The sequence below is a fragment of the Drosophila erecta genome, unplaced genomic scaffold (assembly GCF_003286155.1).
Source record: "Drosophila erecta strain 14021-0224.00,06,07 unplaced genomic scaffold, DereRS2 tig00000977-arrow-arrow-pilon, whole genome shotgun sequence".
Taxonomy (NCBI): Eukaryota; Metazoa; Arthropoda; class Insecta; order Diptera; family Drosophilidae; genus Drosophila; species Drosophila erecta.
Window position 1 is genome coordinate 18,312 of NW_020825286.1, and position 22,337 is coordinate 40,648.

General features: G+C 34.4%; 6 non-coding genes across 6 annotated transcripts; all 6 read left to right on the top strand.

Moving 5' to 3' along the window:
• The first annotated feature begins 2,837 nt into the window (after window positions 1–2,837).
• On the top strand, window positions 2,838–4,832 carry LOC113564808. The gene has a single exon (XR_003408314.1). It is a non-coding gene; the product is annotated as a small subunit ribosomal RNA (ribosomal RNA).
• Window positions 4,833–5,681: 849 nt separating this feature from the next.
• Window positions 5,682–5,860, top strand: LOC113564816. Its single transcript, XR_003408321.1, has one exon. It is a non-coding gene; the product is annotated as a 5.8S ribosomal RNA (ribosomal RNA).
• A 389-nt stretch (window positions 5,861–6,249) lies between these two features.
• LOC113564813 lies at window positions 6,250–10,210 on the top strand. The gene has a single exon (XR_003408319.1). It is a non-coding gene; the product is annotated as a large subunit ribosomal RNA (ribosomal RNA).
• Window positions 10,211–14,262: 4,052 nt separating this feature from the next.
• Window positions 14,263–16,257, top strand: LOC113564809. Its single transcript, XR_003408315.1, has one exon. It is a non-coding gene; the product is annotated as a small subunit ribosomal RNA (ribosomal RNA).
• Window positions 16,258–17,106: 849 nt separating this feature from the next.
• LOC113564817 lies at window positions 17,107–17,285 on the top strand. Its single transcript, XR_003408322.1, has one exon. It is a non-coding gene; the product is annotated as a 5.8S ribosomal RNA (ribosomal RNA).
• Window positions 17,286–17,674: 389 nt separating this feature from the next.
• On the top strand, window positions 17,675–21,635 carry LOC113564814. The gene has a single exon (XR_003408320.1). It is a non-coding gene; the product is annotated as a large subunit ribosomal RNA (ribosomal RNA).
• The last annotated feature ends 702 nt before the right edge of the window (window positions 21,636–22,337 follow it).

Sequence of the window (22,337 nt, forward strand, 5' to 3'; positions counted from 1 at the left end):
TTATAGAAATAAAGAACTTAAAGAACTCAAGTAAAGTTGCCAAAACGCATATGATAATGTCCCTATCATATTAAAGAACTAAAGAACTTAAAGAAATCAAGTAAAGTTGCCAAGACGCATATGATATTGTCCCTATCATATTAAAGAAATAAAGAACTTAACGAAATCAAGTAAAGTTGCCAATACGCATATGATATTGTCCCTATCATATTAAAGAAATAAAGAACTTAAAGAAATCAAGTAAAGTTGCCAAGACACATATGATATTGTCCCTATCATATAAATATAGGATAAATGTATATAATTATATATAAAGAAAAATATATGAAATATCCGTATATTTATTGAACAATATAAGGAAATTATATATAAAACATATGAAAAGGAATATTTATTGTATGTATAAAAGAAAAAATTCAGAAATACTCCTATATTCTCTTAGTATTATAGAGAAAACCCATATAAGTGAGAGGTATTAGTAGTGTAAACGACGCTTTGATCGACAGAGGGTTCAAAAACTACTATAGGTAGGCAGTGGTTGCCGACCTCTCGTATTGTTCAAAACTTATGTATTCATATGATTTTGACAATAATATAAGGAAATTAATTATAAAACATATGAAAAGGAATATTTATTGTATGTATAAAAGAAAAAATTCAGAAATACTCCTATATTCTCTTAGTATTATAGAGAAAACCCATATAAGTGAGAGGTATTAGTAGTGTAAACGACGCTTTGATCGACAGAGGGTTCAAAAACTACTATAGGTAGGCAGTGGTTGCCGACCTCTCGTATTGTTCAAAACTTATGTATTCATATGATTTTGACAATAATATAAGGAAATTAATTATAAAACATATGAAAATGAATATTTATTATATGTATAAAGGAAAAAATTCAGAAATACTCCTATATTCTCTTAGTATTATAGAGAAAACCCATATAAGTGAGAGGTATTAGTAGTGTAAACGACGCTTTGATCGACAGAGGGTTCAAAAACTACTATAGGTAGGCAGTGGTTGCCGACCTCTCGTATTGTTCAAAACTTATGTATTCATATGATTTTGACAATAATATAAGGAAATTAATTATAAAACATATGAAAATGAATATTTATTATATGTATAAAGGAAAAAAATCAGAAATACTCCTATATTCTCTTAGTATTATAGAGAAAACCCATATAAGTGAGAGGTATTAGTAGTGTAAACGACGCTCTGATCGACAGAGGGTTCAAAAACTACTATAGGTAGGCAGTGGTTGCCGACCTCTCGTATTGTTCAAAACTTATGTATTCATATGATTTTGACAATAATATAAGGAAATTAATTATAAAACATATGAAAATGAATATTTATTATATGTATAAAGGAAAAAATTCAGAAATACTCCTATATTCTCTTAGTATTATAGAGAAAACCCATATAAGTGAGAGGTATTAGTAGTGTAAACGACGCTTTGATCGACAGAGGGTTCAAAAACTACTATAGGTAGGCAGTGGTTGCCGACCTCTCGTATTGTTCAAAACTTATGTATTCATATGATTTTGACAATAATATAAGGAAATTAATTATAAAACATATGAAAATGAATATTTATTATATGTATAAAGGAAAAAATTCAGAAATACTCCTATATTCTCTTAGTATTATAGAGAAAACCCATATAAGTGAGAGGTATTAGTAGTGTAAACGACGCTCTGATCGACAGAGGGTTCAAAAACTACTATAGGTAGGCAGTGGTTGCCGACCTCTCGTATTGTTCAAAACTTATGTATTCATATGATTTTGACAATAATATAAGGAAATTAAATATAAAACATATGAAAATGAGCAATTATCATATGATTAATGGAAAAAATAATTCATTTATATATGAATAAAGGAAAATTCTCTTAATATATAAGAGAATAGCACGTGTTGGGTGGCAAACAGAATTGAAAATACCCGCTTTGAGGACAGCGGGTTCAAAAACTACTATAGGTAGGCAGTGGTTGCCGACCTCATGCATTATTCGAAATATATATTTCGGATCATGATGATTTAAATTTGGTTACTTACAAATAAAGTATATTATTATCCGTACAAATTTGTTTCTCAGTTCTTATGAACATGGGACTTGGCTCCGCGGTTAATAGGAATATACGACTTTAGATAATATCGTTGAAACAACAGTCAAGTTTCTATTATACATAGAATAACAAATCGTTTCCATATATTATCGTTAATTTTTGGAGGCAGGCAAATTTATTGTTATTTATTTAATAATATATTACCTGCCGTAAAGTTGGAAAATTATATCGTTACCGCGGTATAATATATATATTCATATTTATTACATGATGGAAAAATTACAAAATTTTTAATATAGAAATCATATGCGCTCGGTTTTACGTTATGTATTACCAGAGAGTTATATGGATAAAGATAAATTTTAAATTTATCATCAAATTGCAAATGATTTAACTCAATATTTATATTGGTTAAACAAAAATTGTACATGTGTGGATACAATAATTATGTATGTTGGAAACAAAATGATATTTTAGAATGAAATATGTATAATATAAATACAAAATTATAGAAATATATATTATTGAACTTGTTAATAATGGTGAAACAAGTATAAAAATATAATGGAATATACGAATACGAATGCTATATAAAAATGGCCGTAATCGAATTAAAAGAGATTTAAAATTTTACCCAAAGGCAAAATATTGAAGTATTTTTCAATATGATATAATAAATGGAATTATATAAAATGGAAATCTATAATATTTATATTGCTTATTTCAATTCGAAAAATATGAATGGAATATGAAGAAAGAAACATTATTCTGGTTGATCCTGCCAGTAGTTATATGCTTGTCTCAAAGATTAAGCCATGCATGTCTAAGTACACACGAATTAAAAGTGAAACCGCAAAAGGCTCATTATATCAGTTATGGTTCCTTAGATCGTTAACAGTTACTTGGATAACTGTGGTAATTCTAGAGCTAATACATGCAATTAAAACATGAACCTTATGGGACATGTGCTTTTATTAGGCTAAAACCAAGCGATCGCAAGATCGTTATATTGGTTGAACTCTAGATAACATGCAGATCGTATGGTCTTGTACCGACGACAGATCTTTCAAATGTCTGCCCTATCAACTTTTGATGGTAGTATCTAGGACTACCATGGTTGCAACGGGTAACGGGGAATCAGGGTTCGATTCCGGAGAGGGAGCCTGAGAAACGGCTACCACATCTAAGGAAGGCAGCAGGCGCGTAAATTACCCACTCCCAGCTCGGGGAGGTAGTGACGAAAAATAACAATACAGGACTCATATCCGAGGCCCTGTAATTGGAATGAGTACACTTTAAATCCTTTAACAAGGACCAATTGGAGGGCAAGTCTGGTGCCAGCAGCCGCGGTAATTCCAGCTCCAATAGCGTATATTAAAGTTGTTGCGGTTAAAACGTTCGTAGTTGAACTTGTGCTTCATACGGGTAGTACAACTTACAATTGTGGTTAGTACTATACCTTTATGTATGTAAGCGTATTACCGGTGGAGTTCTTATATGTGATTAAATACTTGTATTTTTTCATATGTTCCTCCTATTTAAAAACCTGCATTAGTGCTCTTAAACGAGTGTTATTGTGGGCCGGTACTATTACTTTGAACAAATTAGAGTGCTTAAAGCAGGCTTCAAATGCCTGAATATTCTGTGCATGGGATAATGAAATAAGACCTCTGTTCTGCTTTCATTGGTTTTCAGATCAAGAGGTAATGATTAATAGAAGCAGTTTGGGGGCATTAGTATTACGACGCGAGAGGTGAAATTCTTGGACCGTCGTAAGACTAACTTAAGCGAAAGCATTTGCCAAAGATGTTTTCATTAATCAAGAACGAAAGTTAGAGGTTCGAAGGCGATCAGATACCGCCCTAGTTCTAACCATAAACGATGCCAGCTAGCAATTGGGTGTAGCTACTTTTATGGCTCTCTCAGTCGCTTCCCGGGAAACCAAAGCTTTTGGGCTCCGGGGGAAGTATGGTTGCAAAGCTGAAACTTAAAGGAATTGACGGAAGGGCACCACCAGGAGTGGAGCCTGCGGCTTAATTTGACTCAACACGGGAAAACTTACCAGGTCCGAACATAAGTGTGTAAGACAGATTGATAGCTCTTTCTCGAATCTATGGGTGGTGGTGCATGGCCGTTCTTAGTTCGTGGAGTGATTTGTCTGGTTAATTCCGATAACGAACGAGACTCAAATATATTAAATAGATATCTTCAGGATTATGGTGCTGAAGCTTATATAGCCTTCATTCATGGTGGCAGTAAAATGTTTATTGTGTTTGAATGTGTTTATGTAAGTGGAGCCGTACCTGTTGGTTTGTCCCATTATAAGGACACTAGCTTCTTAAATGGACAAATTGCGTCTAGCAATAATGAGATTGAGCAATAACAGGTCTGTGATGCCCTTAGATGTCCTGGGCTGCACGCGCGCTACAATGAAAGTATCAACGTGTATTTCCTAGACCGAGAGGTCCGGGTAAACCGCTGAACCACTTTCATGCTTGGGATTGTGAACTGAAACTGTTCACATGAACTTGGAATTCCCAGTAAGTGTGAGTCATTAACTCGCATTGATTACGTCCCTGCCCTTTGTACACACCGCCCGTCGCTACTACCGATTGAATTATTTAGTGAGGTCTCCGGACGTGATCACTGTGACGCCTTGCGTGTTACGGTTGTTTCGCAAAAGTTGACCGAACTTGATTATTTAGAGGAAGTAAAAGTCGTAACAAGGTTTCCGTAGGTGAACCTGCGGAAGGATCATTATTGTATAAAATCCTTACCGTTAATAAAAATTTGTTATAATACAAATACATTTTGAATTTACCAAAATTACTTACCAAATTACCAAATTAAAAAATTTACCAAATTTATATTACCATATTATCAAATTTACCAGATTACCAAATTTTACAAAAGCAAAGCGCATAATATGATATGATTATAGAACGAAACGATTCAATTGAATCAAATTAAAAATATATATATAAATATATATTAAAATAAAAGTTAAAATCAAAATAAAATGAATCTGATGGGTTTTTATTTATATGAGGCTTTGGCAACCTCATAAGATTTTAACATGTTGTGTAATGGCGGGCACAACAAAAAAAAATATTATATATATGTGGCTTTGAAATGTAAAAATAAAACTTCGAATATTGGAGAGATCGAAGATATCAAATTCGAAAATGGAAATCGAATTAAAACATTAAAAATAATGGTTATCAAAATAATTTGTTAATATAAAATGGTGAACTTTGTGTGTATATGGACCATAATATACACGCGTTGCGAATATGTATTGTTCATCTTAGTTATGAGCATACGTTGGCTAATGCAACAACCTAAAATATACAATGTTGTACCTGGTACCCATCAGGTTAATGTTTTATATAAATTGCAGTATGTATCGCCCAAACATAGTTAAATATAAACCGTAAATAACCAGATTATATGATACATAATGCTTATATGAAACTAAGACATTTCGCAGCATTTATTTTAGGTATAAAAATACATTTATTGAAGGAATTGATATATGCCAGTAAAATGGTGTATTTTTAATTTCTTTCAATAAAAACAAAATTGACATTATATAAAAATGAATTATAAAACTCTAAGCGGTGGATCACTCGGCTCATGGGTCGATGAAGAACGCAGCAAACTGTGCGTCATCGTGTGAACTGCAGGACACATGAACATCGACATTTTGAACGCATATCGCAGTCCATGCTGTTATGTACTTTAATTAATTTTATAGTGCTGCTTGGACTACATATGGTTGAGGGTTGTAAGACTATGCTAATTAAGTTGTTTATAAATTTTATAAGCATATGGTATATTATTGGATAAAATAATAATATTTTTATTCATAATATTAAAAAATATATATGAAAAACATTATCTCACATTTGGATGTGAAAAACGAAGAGAAATATTTTCTTTTTCAATCAAGTAATACTGAGAAATGTCTAGCATAAAAAATTGAATTATTTTTCATCTAGAATTGTCTCTTATTAATGATTCGGAAATAGAAAAAACTTGGTTATGTTATTATTCTTCGTTGGTTCGTTTAATGGAAAACACTTTGCTACAAGAAATAATGGAAATTTTATAACGAATTTAATAAAATGTTTTTATCATTATATATAAAGAATTAATGGCAAGAAAAAGTTATATACAACCTCAACTCATATGGGACTACCCCCTGAATTTAAGCATATTAATTAGGGGAGGAAAAGAAACTAACAAGGATTTTCTTAGTAGCGGCGAGCGAAAAGAAAACAGTTCAGCACTAAGTCACTTTGTCTATATGGCAAATGTGAGATGCAGTGTATGGAGCGTCAATATTCTAGTATGAGAAATTAACGATTTAAGTCCTTCTTAAATGAGGCCATTTACCCATAGAGGGTGCCAGGCCCGTATAACGTTAATGATTACTAGATGATGTTTCCAAAGAGTCGTGTTGCTTGATAGTGCAGCACTAAGTGGGTGGTAAACTCCATCTAAAACTAAATATAACCATGAGACCGATAGTAAACAAGTACCGTGAGGGAAAGTTGAAAAGAACTCTGAATAGAGAGTTAAACAGTACGTGAAACTGCTTAGAGGTTAAGCCCGATGAACCTGAATATCCGTTATGGAAAATTCATCATTAAAATTGTAATATTTAAATAATATTATGAGGATAGTGTGCATTTTTTCCATATAAGGACATTGTAATCTATTAGCATATACCAAATTTATCATAAAATATAACTTATAGTTTATTCCAATTAAATTGCTTGCATTTTAACACAGAATAAATGTTATTAATTTGATAAAGTGCTGATAGATTAATATGATTACAGTGCGTTAATTTTTCGGAATTATATAATGGCATAATTATCATTGATTTTTGTGTTTATTATATGCACTTGTATGATTAACAATGCGAAAGATTCAGGATACCTTCGGGACCCGTCTTGAAACACGGACCAAGGAGTCTAACATATGTGCAAGTTATTGGGATATAAACCTAATAGCGTAATTAACTTGACTAATAATGGGATTAGTTTTTTAACTATTTATAGCTAATTAACACAATCCCGGGGCGTTCTATATAGTTATGTATAATGTATATTTATATTATTTATGCCTCTAACTGGAACGTACCTTGAGCATATATGCTGTGACCCGAAAGATGGTGAACTATACTTGATCAGGTTGAAGTCAGGGGAAACCCTGATGGAAGACCGAAACAGTTCTGACGTGCAAATCGATTGTCAGAATTGAGTATAGGGGCGAAAGACCAATCGAACCATCTAGTAGCTGGTTCCTTCCGAAGTTTCCCTCAGGATAGCTGGTGCATTTTAATATTATATAAAATAATCTTATCTGGTAAAGCGAATGATTAGAGGCCTTAGGGTCGAAACGATCTTAACCTATTCTCAAACTTTAAATGGGTAAGAACCTTAACTTTCTTGATATGAAGTTCAAGGTTATGATATAATGTGCCCAGTGGGCCACTTTTGGTAAGCAGAACTGGCGCTGTGGGATGAACCAAACGTAATGTTACGGTGCCCAAATTAACAACTCATGCAGATACCATGAAAGGCGTTGGTTGCTTAAAACAGCAGGACGGTGATCATGGAAGTCGAAATCCGCTAAGGAGTGTGTAACAACTCACCTGCCGAAGCAACTAGCCCTTAAAATGGATGGCGCTTAAGTTGTATACCTATACATTACCGCTAAAGTAGATGATTTATATTACTTGTGATATAAATTTTGAAACTTTAGTGAGTAGGAAGGTACAATGGTATGCGTAGAAGTGTTTGGCGTAAGCCTGCATGGAGCTGCCATTGGTACAGATCTTGGTGGTAGTAGCAAATAATCGAATGAGACCTTGGAGGACTGAAGTGGAGAAGGGTTTCGTGTGAACAGTGGTTGATCACGAGTTAGTCGGTCCTAAGTTCAAGGCGAAAGCCGAAAATTTTCAAGTAAAACAAAAATGCCAAATTATATAAACAAAGCGAAAATAATACACTTGAATAATTTTGAACGAAAGGGAATACGGTTCCAATTCCGTAACCTGTTGAGTATCCGTTTGTTATTAAATATGGGCCTCGTGCTCATCCTGGCAACAGGAACGACCATAAAGAAGCCGTCGAGAGATATCGGAAGAGTTTTCTTTTCTGTTTTATAGCCGTACTACCATGGAAGTCTTTCGCAGAGAGATATGGTAGATGGGCTAGAAGAGCATGACATATACTGTTGTGTCGATATTTTCTCCTCGGACCTTGAAAATTTATGGTGGGGACACGCAAACTTCTCAACAGGCCGTACCAATATCCGCAGCTGGTCTCCAAGGTGAAGAGTCTCTAGTCGATAGAATAATGTAGGTAAGGGAAGTCGGCAAATTAGATCCGTAACTTCGGGATAAGGATTGGCTCTGAAGATTGAGATAGTCGGGCTTGATTGGGAAACAATAACATGGTTTATGTGCTCGTTCTGGGTAAATAGAGTTTCTAGCATTTATGTTAGTTACTTGTTCCCCGGATAGTTTAGTTACGTAGCCAATTGTGGAACTTTCTTGCTAAAATTTTTAAGAATACTATTTGGGTTAAACCAATTAGTTCTTATTAATTATAACGATTATCAATTAACAATCAATTCAGAACTGGCACGGACTTGGGGAATCCGACTGTCTAATTAAAACAAAGCATTGTGATGGCCCTAGCGGGTGTTGACACAATGTGATTTCTGCCCAGTGCTCTGAATGTCAAAGTGAAGAAATTCAAGTAAGCGCGGGTCAACGGCGGGAGTAACTATGACTCTCTTAAGGTAGCCAAATGCCTCGTCATCTAATTAGTGACGCGCATGAATGGATTAACGAGATTCCTACTGTCCCTATCTACTATCTAGCGAAACCACAGCCAAGGGAACGGGCTTGGAATAATTAGCGGGGAAAGAAGACCCTTTTGAGCTTGACTCTAATCTGGCAGTGTAAGGAGACATAAGAGGTGTAGAATAAGTGGGAGATATTAGACCTCGGTTTGGTATCGTCAATGAAATACCACTACTCTTATTGTTTCCTTACTTACTTGATTAAATGGAACGTGTATCATTTCCTAGCCATTATACGGATATATTTATTATATCTTATGGTATTGGGTTTTGATGCAAGCTTCTTGATCAAAGTATCACGAGTTTGTTATATAATCGCAAACAAATTCTTTAATAAAACGATGCATTTATGTATTTTTGATTTGAAAATTTGGTATAACTCCAATTACTCAGGTATGATCCAATTCAAGGACATTGCCAGGTAGGGAGTTTGACTGGGGCGGTACATCTCTCAAATAATAACGGAGGTGTCCCAAGGCCAGCTCAGTGCGGACAGAAACCACACATAGAGCAAAAGGGCAAATGCTGACTTGATCTCGGTGTTCAGTACACACAGGGACAGCAAAAGCTCGGCCTATCGATCCTTTTGGTTTAAAGAGTTTTTAACAAGAGGTGTCAGAAAAGTTACCATAGGGATAACTGGCTTGTGGCGGCCAAGCGTTCATAGCGACGTCGCTTTTTGATCCTTCGATGTCGGCTCTTCCTATCATTGTGAAGCAAAATTCACCAAGCGTTGGATTGTTCACCCATGCAAGGGAACGTGAGCTGGGTTTAGACCGTCGTGAGACAGGTTAGTTTTACCCTACTAATGACAAAACGTTGTTGCGACAGCATTCCTGCGTAGTACGAGAGGAACCGCAGGTACGGACCAATGGCACAATACTTGTTCGAGCGAACAGTGGTATGACGCTACGTCCGTTGGATTATGCCTGAACGCCTCTAAGGTCGTATCCGTGCTGGACTGCAATGATAAATAAGGGGCAATTTGCATTGTATGGCTTCTAAACCATTTAAAGTTTATAATTTACTTTATAAACGACAATGGATGTGATGCCAATGTAATTTGTAACATAGTAAATTGGGAGGATCTTCGATCACCTGATGCCGCGCTAGTTACATATAAAAGCATTATTTAATACAATGACAAAGCCTAGAATCAATTGTAAACGACTTTTGTAACAGGCAAGGTGTTGTAAGTGGTTGAGCAGCTGCCATACTGCGATCCACTGAAGCTTATCCTTTGCTTGATGATTCGATATAAAATATATAAGTACTTTTATCATGTACTTATAATGGGTGCCGCCCAGAGTGCCCAGAATAGAGTAGCCAGTAGCCAAATGCTTTGTCATCAATTTAGTGACACGCATATGAAATCAAGTAAAGTTGCCAAGACGCATATGATAATGTCCCTATCATATTAAAGAACTAAAGAACTTAAAGAAATCAAGTAAAGTTGCCAAATGCTTTGTCATCAAATTAGTGACGCATATGATAATGTCCCTATCATATTAAAGAAATAAAGAACTTAAAGAAATCGAGTTAAGTTGCCAAGACGCATATGATATTGTCCCTATCTAATTATACAAATAAAGAACTTAAAGAAATCAAGTAAAGTTGCCAAGACGCATATGATAATGTCCCTATCATATTAAAGAACTAAAGAACTTAAAGAAATCAAGTCAAGTTGCCAAATGCTTTGTCATCAAATTAGTGACGCATATGATATTGTCCCTATCTAATTATAGAAATAAAGAACTTAAAGAACTCAAGTAAAGTTGCCAAGACGCATATGATAATGTCCCTATCATAATAAAGAACTAAAGAACTTAAAGAAATCAAGTCAAGTTGCCAAATGCTTTGTCATCAAATTAGTGACGCATATGATATTGTCCCTATCTAATTATAGAAATAAAGAACTTAAAGAACTCAAGTAAAGTTGCCAAAACGCATATGATAATGTCCCTATCATATTAAAGAACTAAAGAACTTAAAGAAATCAAGTAAAGTTGCCAAGACGCATATGATATTGTCCCTATCATATTAAAGAAATAAAGAACTTAACGAAATCAAGTAAAGTTGCCAATACGCATATGATATTGTCCCTATCATATAAATATAGGATAAATGTATATAATTATATATAAAGAAAAATATATGAAATATCCGTATATTTATTAACTAAAGAACTTAAAGAAATCAAGTAAAGTTGCCAAGACGCATATGATAATGTCCCTATCATATTAAAGAAATAAAGAACTTAAAGAAATCAAGTAAAGTTGCCAAGACGCATATGATATTGTCCCTATCTAATTATAGAAATAAAGAACTTAAAGAAATCAAGTAAAGTTGCCAAGACGCATATGATATTGTCCCTATCATATTATAGATATAAAGAACTTAAAGAAATCAAGTAAAGTTGCCAAATGCTTTGTCATCAAATTAGTGACGCATATGATATTGTCCCTATCTAATTATAGAAATAAAGAACTTAAAGAACTCAAGTAAAGTTGCCAAAACGCATATGATAATGTCCCTATCATATTAAAGAACTAAAGAACTTAAAGAAATCAAGTAAAGTTGCCAAGACGCATATGATATTGTCCCTATCATATTAAAGAAATAAAGAACTTAACGAAATCAAGTAAAGTTGCCAATACGCATATGATATTGTCCCTATCATATTAAAGAAATAAAGAACTTAAAGAAATCAAGTAAAGTTGCCAAGACACATATGATATTGTCCCTATCATATAAATATAGGATAAATGTATATAATTATATATAAAGAAAAATATATGAAATATCCGTATATTTATTGAACAATATAAGGAAATTATATATAAAACATATGAAAAGGAATATTTATTGTATGTATAAAAGAAAAAATTCAGAAATACTCCTATATTCTCTTAGTATTATAGAGAAAACCCATATAAGTGAGAGGTATTAGTAGTGTAAACGACGCTTTGATCGACAGAGGGTTCAAAAACTACTATAGGTAGGCAGTGGTTGCCGACCTCTCGTATTGTTCAAAACTTATGTATTCATATGATTTTGACAATAATATAAGGAAATTAATTATAAAACATATGAAAAGGAATATTTATTGTATGTATAAAAGAAAAAATTCAGAAATACTCCTATATTCTCTTAGTATTATAGAGAAAACCCATATAAGTGAGAGGTATTAGTAGTGTAAACGACGCTTTGATCGACAGAGGGTTCAAAAACTACTATAGGTAGGCAGTGGTTGCCGACCTCTCGTATTGTTCAAAACTTATGTATTCATATGATTTTGACAATAATATAAGGAAATTAATTATAAAACATATGAAAATGAATATTTATTATATGTATAAAGGAAAAAATTCAGAAATACTCCTATATTCTCTTAGTATTATAGAGAAAACCCATATAAGTGAGAGGTATTAGTAGTGTAAACGACGCTTTGATCGACAGAGGGTTCAAAAACTACTATAGGTAGGCAGTGGTTGCCGACCTCTCGTATTGTTCAAAACTTATGTATTCATATGATTTTGACAATAATATAAGGAAATTAATTATAAAACATATGAAAATGAATATTTATTATATGTATAAAGGAAAAAAATCAGAAATACTCCTATATTCTCTTAGTATTATAGAGAAAACCCATATAAGTGAGAGGTATTAGTAGTGTAAACGACGCTCTGATCGACAGAGGGTTCAAAAACTACTATAGGTAGGCAGTGGTTGCCGACCTCTCGTATTGTTCAAAACTTATGTATTCATATGATTTTGACAATAATATAAGGAAATTAATTATAAAACATATGAAAATGAATATTTATTATATGTATAAAGGAAAAAATTCAGAAATACTCCTATATTCTCTTAGTATTATAGAGAAAACCCATATAAGTGAGAGGTATTAGTAGTGTAAACGACGCTTTGATCGACAGAGGGTTCAAAAACTACTATAGGTAGGCAGTGGTTGCCGACCTCTCGTATTGTTCAAAACTTATGTATTCATATGATTTTGACAATAATATAAGGAAATTAATTATAAAACATATGAAAATGAATATTTATTATATGTATAAAGGAAAAAATTCAGAAATACTCCTATATTCTCTTAGTATTATAGAGAAAACCCATATAAGTGAGAGGTATTAGTAGTGTAAACGACGCTCTGATCGACAGAGGGTTCAAAAACTACTATAGGTAGGCAGTGGTTGCCGACCTCTCGTATTGTTCAAAACTTATGTATTCATATGATTTTGACAATAATATAAGGAAATTAAATATAAAACATATGAAAATGAGCAATTATCATATGATTAATGGAAAAAATAATTCATTTATATATGAATAAAGGAAAATTCTCTTAATATATAAGAGAATAGCACGTGTTGGGTGGCAAACAGAATTGAAAATACCCGCTTTGAGGACAGCGGGTTCAAAAACTACTATAGGTAGGCAGTGGTTGCCGACCTCATGCATTATTCGAAATATATATTTCGGATCATGATGATTTAAATTTGGTTACTTACAAATAAAGTATATTATTATCCGTACAAATTTGTTTCTCAGTTCTTATGAACATGGGACTTGGCTCCGCGGTTAATAGGAATATACGACTTTAGATAATATCGTTGAAACAACAGTCAAGTTTCTATTATACATAGAATAACAAATCGTTTCCATATATTATCGTTAATTTTTGGAGGCAGGCAAATTTATTGTTATTTATTTAATAATATATTACCTGCCGTAAAGTTGGAAAATTATATCGTTACCGCGGTATAATATATATATTCATATTTATTACATGATGGAAAAATTACAAAATTTTTAATATAGAAATCATATGCGCTCGGTTTTACGTTATGTATTACCAGAGAGTTATATGGATAAAGATAAATTTTAAATTTATCATCAAATTGCAAATGATTTAACTCAATATTTATATTGGTTAAACAAAAATTGTACATGTGTGGATACAATAATTATGTATGTTGGAAACAAAATGATATTTTAGAATGAAATATGTATAATATAAATACAAAATTATAGAAATATATATTATTGAACTTGTTAATAATGGTGAAACAAGTATAAAAATATAATGGAATATACGAATACGAATGCTATATAAAAATGGCCGTAATCGAATTAAAAGAGATTTAAAATTTTACCCAAAGGCAAAATATTGAAGTATTTTTCAATATGATATAATAAATGGAATTATATAAAATGGAAATCTATAATATTTATATTGCTTATTTCAATTCGAAAAATATGAATGGAATATGAAGAAAGAAACATTATTCTGGTTGATCCTGCCAGTAGTTATATGCTTGTCTCAAAGATTAAGCCATGCATGTCTAAGTACACACGAATTAAAAGTGAAACCGCAAAAGGCTCATTATATCAGTTATGGTTCCTTAGATCGTTAACAGTTACTTGGATAACTGTGGTAATTCTAGAGCTAATACATGCAATTAAAACATGAACCTTATGGGACATGTGCTTTTATTAGGCTAAAACCAAGCGATCGCAAGATCGTTATATTGGTTGAACTCTAGATAACATGCAGATCGTATGGTCTTGTACCGACGACAGATCTTTCAAATGTCTGCCCTATCAACTTTTGATGGTAGTATCTAGGACTACCATGGTTGCAACGGGTAACGGGGAATCAGGGTTCGATTCCGGAGAGGGAGCCTGAGAAACGGCTACCACATCTAAGGAAGGCAGCAGGCGCGTAAATTACCCACTCCCAGCTCGGGGAGGTAGTGACGAAAAATAACAATACAGGACTCATATCCGAGGCCCTGTAATTGGAATGAGTACACTTTAAATCCTTTAACAAGGACCAATTGGAGGGCAAGTCTGGTGCCAGCAGCCGCGGTAATTCCAGCTCCAATAGCGTATATTAAAGTTGTTGCGGTTAAAACGTTCGTAGTTGAACTTGTGCTTCATACGGGTAGTACAACTTACAATTGTGGTTAGTACTATACCTTTATGTATGTAAGCGTATTACCGGTGGAGTTCTTATATGTGATTAAATACTTGTATTTTTTCATATGTTCCTCCTATTTAAAAACCTGCATTAGTGCTCTTAAACGAGTGTTATTGTGGGCCGGTACTATTACTTTGAACAAATTAGAGTGCTTAAAGCAGGCTTCAAATGCCTGAATATTCTGTGCATGGGATAATGAAATAAGACCTCTGTTCTGCTTTCATTGGTTTTCAGATCAAGAGGTAATGATTAATAGAAGCAGTTTGGGGGCATTAGTATTACGACGCGAGAGGTGAAATTCTTGGACCGTCGTAAGACTAACTTAAGCGAAAGCATTTGCCAAAGATGTTTTCATTAATCAAGAACGAAAGTTAGAGGTTCGAAGGCGATCAGATACCGCCCTAGTTCTAACCATAAACGATGCCAGCTAGCAATTGGGTGTAGCTACTTTTATGGCTCTCTCAGTCGCTTCCCGGGAAACCAAAGCTTTTGGGCTCCGGGGGAAGTATGGTTGCAAAGCTGAAACTTAAAGGAATTGACGGAAGGGCACCACCAGGAGTGGAGCCTGCGGCTTAATTTGACTCAACACGGGAAAACTTACCAGGTCCGAACATAAGTGTGTAAGACAGATTGATAGCTCTTTCTCGAATCTATGGGTGGTGGTGCATGGCCGTTCTTAGTTCGTGGAGTGATTTGTCTGGTTAATTCCGATAACGAACGAGACTCAAATATATTAAATAGATATCTTCAGGATTATGGTGCTGAAGCTTATATAGCCTTCATTCATGGTGGCAGTAAAATGTTTATTGTGTTTGAATGTGTTTATGTAAGTGGAGCCGTACCTGTTGGTTTGTCCCATTATAAGGACACTAGCTTCTTAAATGGACAAATTGCGTCTAGCAATAATGAGATTGAGCAATAACAGGTCTGTGATGCCCTTAGATGTCCTGGGCTGCACGCGCGCTACAATGAAAGTATCAACGTGTATTTCCTAGACCGAGAGGTCCGGGTAAACCGCTGAACCACTTTCATGCTTGGGATTGTGAACTGAAACTGTTCACATGAACTTGGAATTCCCAGTAAGTGTGAGTCATTAACTCGCATTGATTACGTCCCTGCCCTTTGTACACACCGCCCGTCGCTACTACCGATTGAATTATTTAGTGAGGTCTCCGGACGTGATCACTGTGACGCCTTGCGTGTTACGGTTGTTTCGCAAAAGTTGACCGAACTTGATTATTTAGAGGAAGTAAAAGTCGTAACAAGGTTTCCGTAGGTGAACCTGCGGAAGGATCATTATTGTATAAAATCCTTACCGTTAATAAAAATTTGTTATAATACAAATACATTTTGAATTTACCAAAATTACTTACCAAATTACCAAATTAAAAAATTTACCAAATTTATATTACCATATTATCAAATTTACCAGATTACCAAATTTTACAAAAGCAAAGCGCATAATATGATATGATTATAGAACGAAACGATTCAATTGAATCAAATTAAAAATATATATATAAATATATATTAAAATAAAAGTTAAAATCAAAATAAAATGAATCTGATGGGTTTTTATTTATATGAGGCTTTGGCAACCTCATAAGATTTTAACATGTTGTGTAATGGCGGGCACAACAAAAAAAAATATTATATATATGTGGCTTTGAAATGTAAAAATAAAACTTCGAATATTGGAGAGATCGAAGATATCAAATTCGAAAATGGAAATCGAATTAAAACATTAAAAATAATGGTTATCAAAATAATTTGTTAATATAAAATGGTGAACTTTGTGTGTATATGGACCATAATATACACGCGTTGCGAATATGTATTGTTCATCTTAGTTATGAGCATACGTTGGCTAATGCAACAACCTAAAATATACAATGTTGTACCTGGTACCCATCAGGTTAATGTTTTATATAAATTGCAGTATGTATCGCCCAAACATAGTTAAATATAAACCGTAAATAACCAGATTATATGATACATAATGCTTATATGAAACTAAGACATTTCGCAGCATTTATTTTAGGTATAAAAATACATTTATTGAAGGAATTGATATATGCCAGTAAAATGGTGTATTTTTAATTTCTTTCAATAAAAACAAAATTGACATTATATAAAAATGAATTATAAAACTCTAAGCGGTGGATCACTCGGCTCATGGGTCGATGAAGAACGCAGCAAACTGTGCGTCATCGTGTGAACTGCAGGACACATGAACATCGACATTTTGAACGCATATCGCAGTCCATGCTGTTATGTACTTTAATTAATTTTATAGTGCTGCTTGGACTACATATGGTTGAGGGTTGTAAGACTATGCTAATTAAGTTGTTTATAAATTTTATAAGCATATGGTATATTATTGGATAAAATAATAATATTTTTATTCATAATATTAAAAAATATATATGAAAAACATTATCTCACATTTGGATGTGAAAAACGAAGAGAAATATTTTCTTTTTCAATCAAGTAATACTGAGAAATGTCTAGCATAAAAAATTGAATTATTTTTCATCTAGAATTGTCTCTTATTAATGATTCGGAAATAGAAAAAACTTGGTTATGTTATTATTCTTCGTTGGTTCGTTTAATGGAAAACACTTTGCTACAAGAAATAATGGAAATTTTATAACGAATTTAATAAAATGTTTTTATCATTATATATAAAGAATTAATGGCAAGAAAAAGTTATATACAACCTCAACTCATATGGGACTACCCCCTGAATTTAAGCATATTAATTAGGGGAGGAAAAGAAACTAACAAGGATTTTCTTAGTAGCGGCGAGCGAAAAGAAAACAGTTCAGCACTAAGTCACTTTGTCTATATGGCAAATGTGAGATGCAGTGTATGGAGCGTCAATATTCTAGTATGAGAAATTAACGATTTAAGTCCTTCTTAAATGAGGCCATTTACCCATAGAGGGTGCCAGGCCCGTATAACGTTAATGATTACTAGATGATGTTTCCAAAGAGTCGTGTTGCTTGATAGTGCAGCACTAAGTGGGTGGTAAACTCCATCTAAAACTAAATATAACCATGAGACCGATAGTAAACAAGTACCGTGAGGGAAAGTTGAAAAGAACTCTGAATAGAGAGTTAAACAGTACGTGAAACTGCTTAGAGGTTAAGCCCGATGAACCTGAATATCCGTTATGGAAAATTCATCATTAAAATTGTAATATTTAAATAATATTATGAGGATAGTGTGCATTTTTTCCATATAAGGACATTGTAATCTATTAGCATATACCAAATTTATCATAAAATATAACTTATAGTTTATTCCAATTAAATTGCTTGCATTTTAACACAGAATAAATGTTATTAATTTGATAAAGTGCTGATAGATTAATATGATTACAGTGCGTTAATTTTTCGGAATTATATAATGGCATAATTATCATTGATTTTTGTGTTTATTATATGCACTTGTATGATTAACAATGCGAAAGATTCAGGATACCTTCGGGACCCGTCTTGAAACACGGACCAAGGAGTCTAACATATGTGCAAGTTATTGGGATATAAACCTAATAGCGTAATTAACTTGACTAATAATGGGATTAGTTTTTTAACTATTTATAGCTAATTAACACAATCCCGGGGCGTTCTATATAGTTATGTATAATGTATATTTATATTATTTATGCCTCTAACTGGAACGTACCTTGAGCATATATGCTGTGACCCGAAAGATGGTGAACTATACTTGATCAGGTTGAAGTCAGGGGAAACCCTGATGGAAGACCGAAACAGTTCTGACGTGCAAATCGATTGTCAGAATTGAGTATAGGGGCGAAAGACCAATCGAACCATCTAGTAGCTGGTTCCTTCCGAAGTTTCCCTCAGGATAGCTGGTGCATTTTAATATTATATAAAATAATCTTATCTGGTAAAGCGAATGATTAGAGGCCTTAGGGTCGAAACGATCTTAACCTATTCTCAAACTTTAAATGGGTAAGAACCTTAACTTTCTTGATATGAAGTTCAAGGTTATGATATAATGTGCCCAGTGGGCCACTTTTGGTAAGCAGAACTGGCGCTGTGGGATGAACCAAACGTAATGTTACGGTGCCCAAATTAACAACTCATGCAGATACCATGAAAGGCGTTGGTTGCTTAAAACAGCAGGACGGTGATCATGGAAGTCGAAATCCGCTAAGGAGTGTGTAACAACTCACCTGCCGAAGCAACTAGCCCTTAAAATGGATGGCGCTTAAGTTGTATACCTATACATTACCGCTAAAGTAGATGATTTATATTACTTGTGATATAAATTTTGAAACTTTAGTGAGTAGGAAGGTACAATGGTATGCGTAGAAGTGTTTGGCGTAAGCCTGCATGGAGCTGCCATTGGTACAGATCTTGGTGGTAGTAGCAAATAATCGAATGAGACCTTGGAGGACTGAAGTGGAGAAGGGTTTCGTGTGAACAGTGGTTGATCACGAGTTAGTCGGTCCTAAGTTCAAGGCGAAAGCCGAAAATTTTCAAGTAAAACAAAAATGCCAAATTATATAAACAAAGCGAAAATAATACACTTGAATAATTTTGAACGAAAGGGAATACGGTTCCAATTCCGTAACCTGTTGAGTATCCGTTTGTTATTAAATATGGGCCTCGTGCTCATCCTGGCAACAGGAACGACCATAAAGAAGCCGTCGAGAGATATCGGAAGAGTTTTCTTTTCTGTTTTATAGCCGTACTACCATGGAAGTCTTTCGCAGAGAGATATGGTAGATGGGCTAGAAGAGCATGACATATACTGTTGTGTCGATATTTTCTCCTCGGACCTTGAAAATTTATGGTGGGGACACGCAAACTTCTCAACAGGCCGTACCAATATCCGCAGCTGGTCTCCAAGGTGAAGAGTCTCTAGTCGATAGAATAATGTAGGTAAGGGAAGTCGGCAAATTAGATCCGTAACTTCGGGATAAGGATTGGCTCTGAAGATTGAGATAGTCGGGCTTGATTGGGAAACAATAACATGGTTTATGTGCTCGTTCTGGGTAAATAGAGTTTCTAGCATTTATGTTAGTTACTTGTTCCCCGGATAGTTTAGTTACGTAGCCAATTGTGGAACTTTCTTGCTAAAATTTTTAAGAATACTATTTGGGTTAAACCAATTAGTTCTTATTAATTATAACGATTATCAATTAACAATCAATTCAGAACTGGCACGGACTTGGGGAATCCGACTGTCTAATTAAAACAAAGCATTGTGATGGCCCTAGCGGGTGTTGACACAATGTGATTTCTGCCCAGTGCTCTGAATGTCAAAGTGAAGAAATTCAAGTAAGCGCGGGTCAACGGCGGGAGTAACTATGACTCTCTTAAGGTAGCCAAATGCCTCGTCATCTAATTAGTGACGCGCATGAATGGATTAACGAGATTCCTACTGTCCCTATCTACTATCTAGCGAAACCACAGCCAAGGGAACGGGCTTGGAATAATTAGCGGGGAAAGAAGACCCTTTTGAGCTTGACTCTAATCTGGCAGTGTAAGGAGACATAAGAGGTGTAGAATAAGTGGGAGATATTAGACCTCGGTTTGGTATCGTCAATGAAATACCACTACTCTTATTGTTTCCTTACTTACTTGATTAAATGGAACGTGTATCATTTCCTAGCCATTATACGGATATATTTATTATATCTTATGGTATTGGGTTTTGATGCAAGCTTCTTGATCAAAGTATCACGAGTTTGTTATATAATCGCAAACAAATTCTTTAATAAAACGATGCATTTATGTATTTTTGATTTGAAAATTTGGTATAACTCCAATTACTCAGGTATGATCCAATTCAAGGACATTGCCAGGTAGGGAGTTTGACTGGGGCGGTACATCTCTCAAATAATAACGGAGGTGTCCCAAGGCCAGCTCAGTGCGGACAGAAACCACACATAGAGCAAAAGGGCAAATGCTGACTTGATCTCGGTGTTCAGTACACACAGGGACAGCAAAAGCTCGGCCTATCGATCCTTTTGGTTTAAAGAGTTTTTAACAAGAGGTGTCAGAAAAGTTACCATAGGGATAACTGGCTTGTGGCGGCCAAGCGTTCATAGCGACGTCGCTTTTTGATCCTTCGATGTCGGCTCTTCCTATCATTGTGAAGCAAAATTCACCAAGCGTTGGATTGTTCACCCATGCAAGGGAACGTGAGCTGGGTTTAGACCGTCGTGAGACAGGTTAGTTTTACCCTACTAATGACAAAACGTTGTTGCGACAGCATTCCTGCGTAGTACGAGAGGAACCGCAGGTACGGACCAATGGCACAATACTTGTTCGAGCGAACAGTGGTATGACGCTACGTCCGTTGGATTATGCCTGAACGCCTCTAAGGTCGTATCCGTGCTGGACTGCAATGATAAATAAGGGGCAATTTGCATTGTATGGCTTCTAAACCATTTAAAGTTTATAATTTACTTTATAAACGACAATGGATGTGATGCCAATGTAATTTGTAACATAGTAAATTGGGAGGATCTTCGATCACCTGATGCCGCGCTAGTTACATATAAAAGCATTATTTAATACAATGACAAAGCCTAGAATCAATTGTAAACGACTTTTGTAACAGGCAAGGTGTTGTAAGTGGTTGAGCAGCTGCCATACTGCGATCCACTGAAGCTTATCCTTTGCTTGATGATTCGATATAAAATATATAAGTACTTTTATCATGTACTTATAATGGGTGCCGCCCAGAGTGCCCAGAATAGAGTAGCCAGTAGCCAAATGCTTTGTCATCAATTTAGTGACACGCATATGAAATCAAGTAAAGTTGCCAAGACGCATATGATAATGTCCCTATCATATTAAAGAACTAAAGAACTTAAAGAAATCAAGTAAAGTTGCCAAATGCTTTGTCATCAAATTAGTGACGCATATGATAATGTCCCTATCATATTAAAGAAATAAAGAACTTAAAGAAATCGAGTTAAGTTGCCAAGACGCATATGATATTGTCCCTATCTAATTATACAAATAAAGAACTTAAAGAAATCAAGTAAAGTTGCCAAGACGCATATGATAATGTCCCTATCATATTAAAGAACTAAAGAACTTAAAGAAATCAAGTCAAGTTGCCAAATGCTTTGTCATCAAATTAGTGACGCATATGATATTGTCCCTATCTAATTATAGAAATAAAGAACTTAAAGAACTCAAGTAAAGTTGCCAAGACGCATATGATAATGTCCCTATCATAATAAAGAACTAAAGAACTTAAAGAAATCAAGTCAAGTTGCCAAATGCTTTGTTAACTTATTTGCAAAAGTGCACGTGTTTAGCAAATCAGCTGTCTGGTGTCACCAGTCGTCGCCTACTCAGCTGGTGGAACAGCTGTTCCAGTGGTGT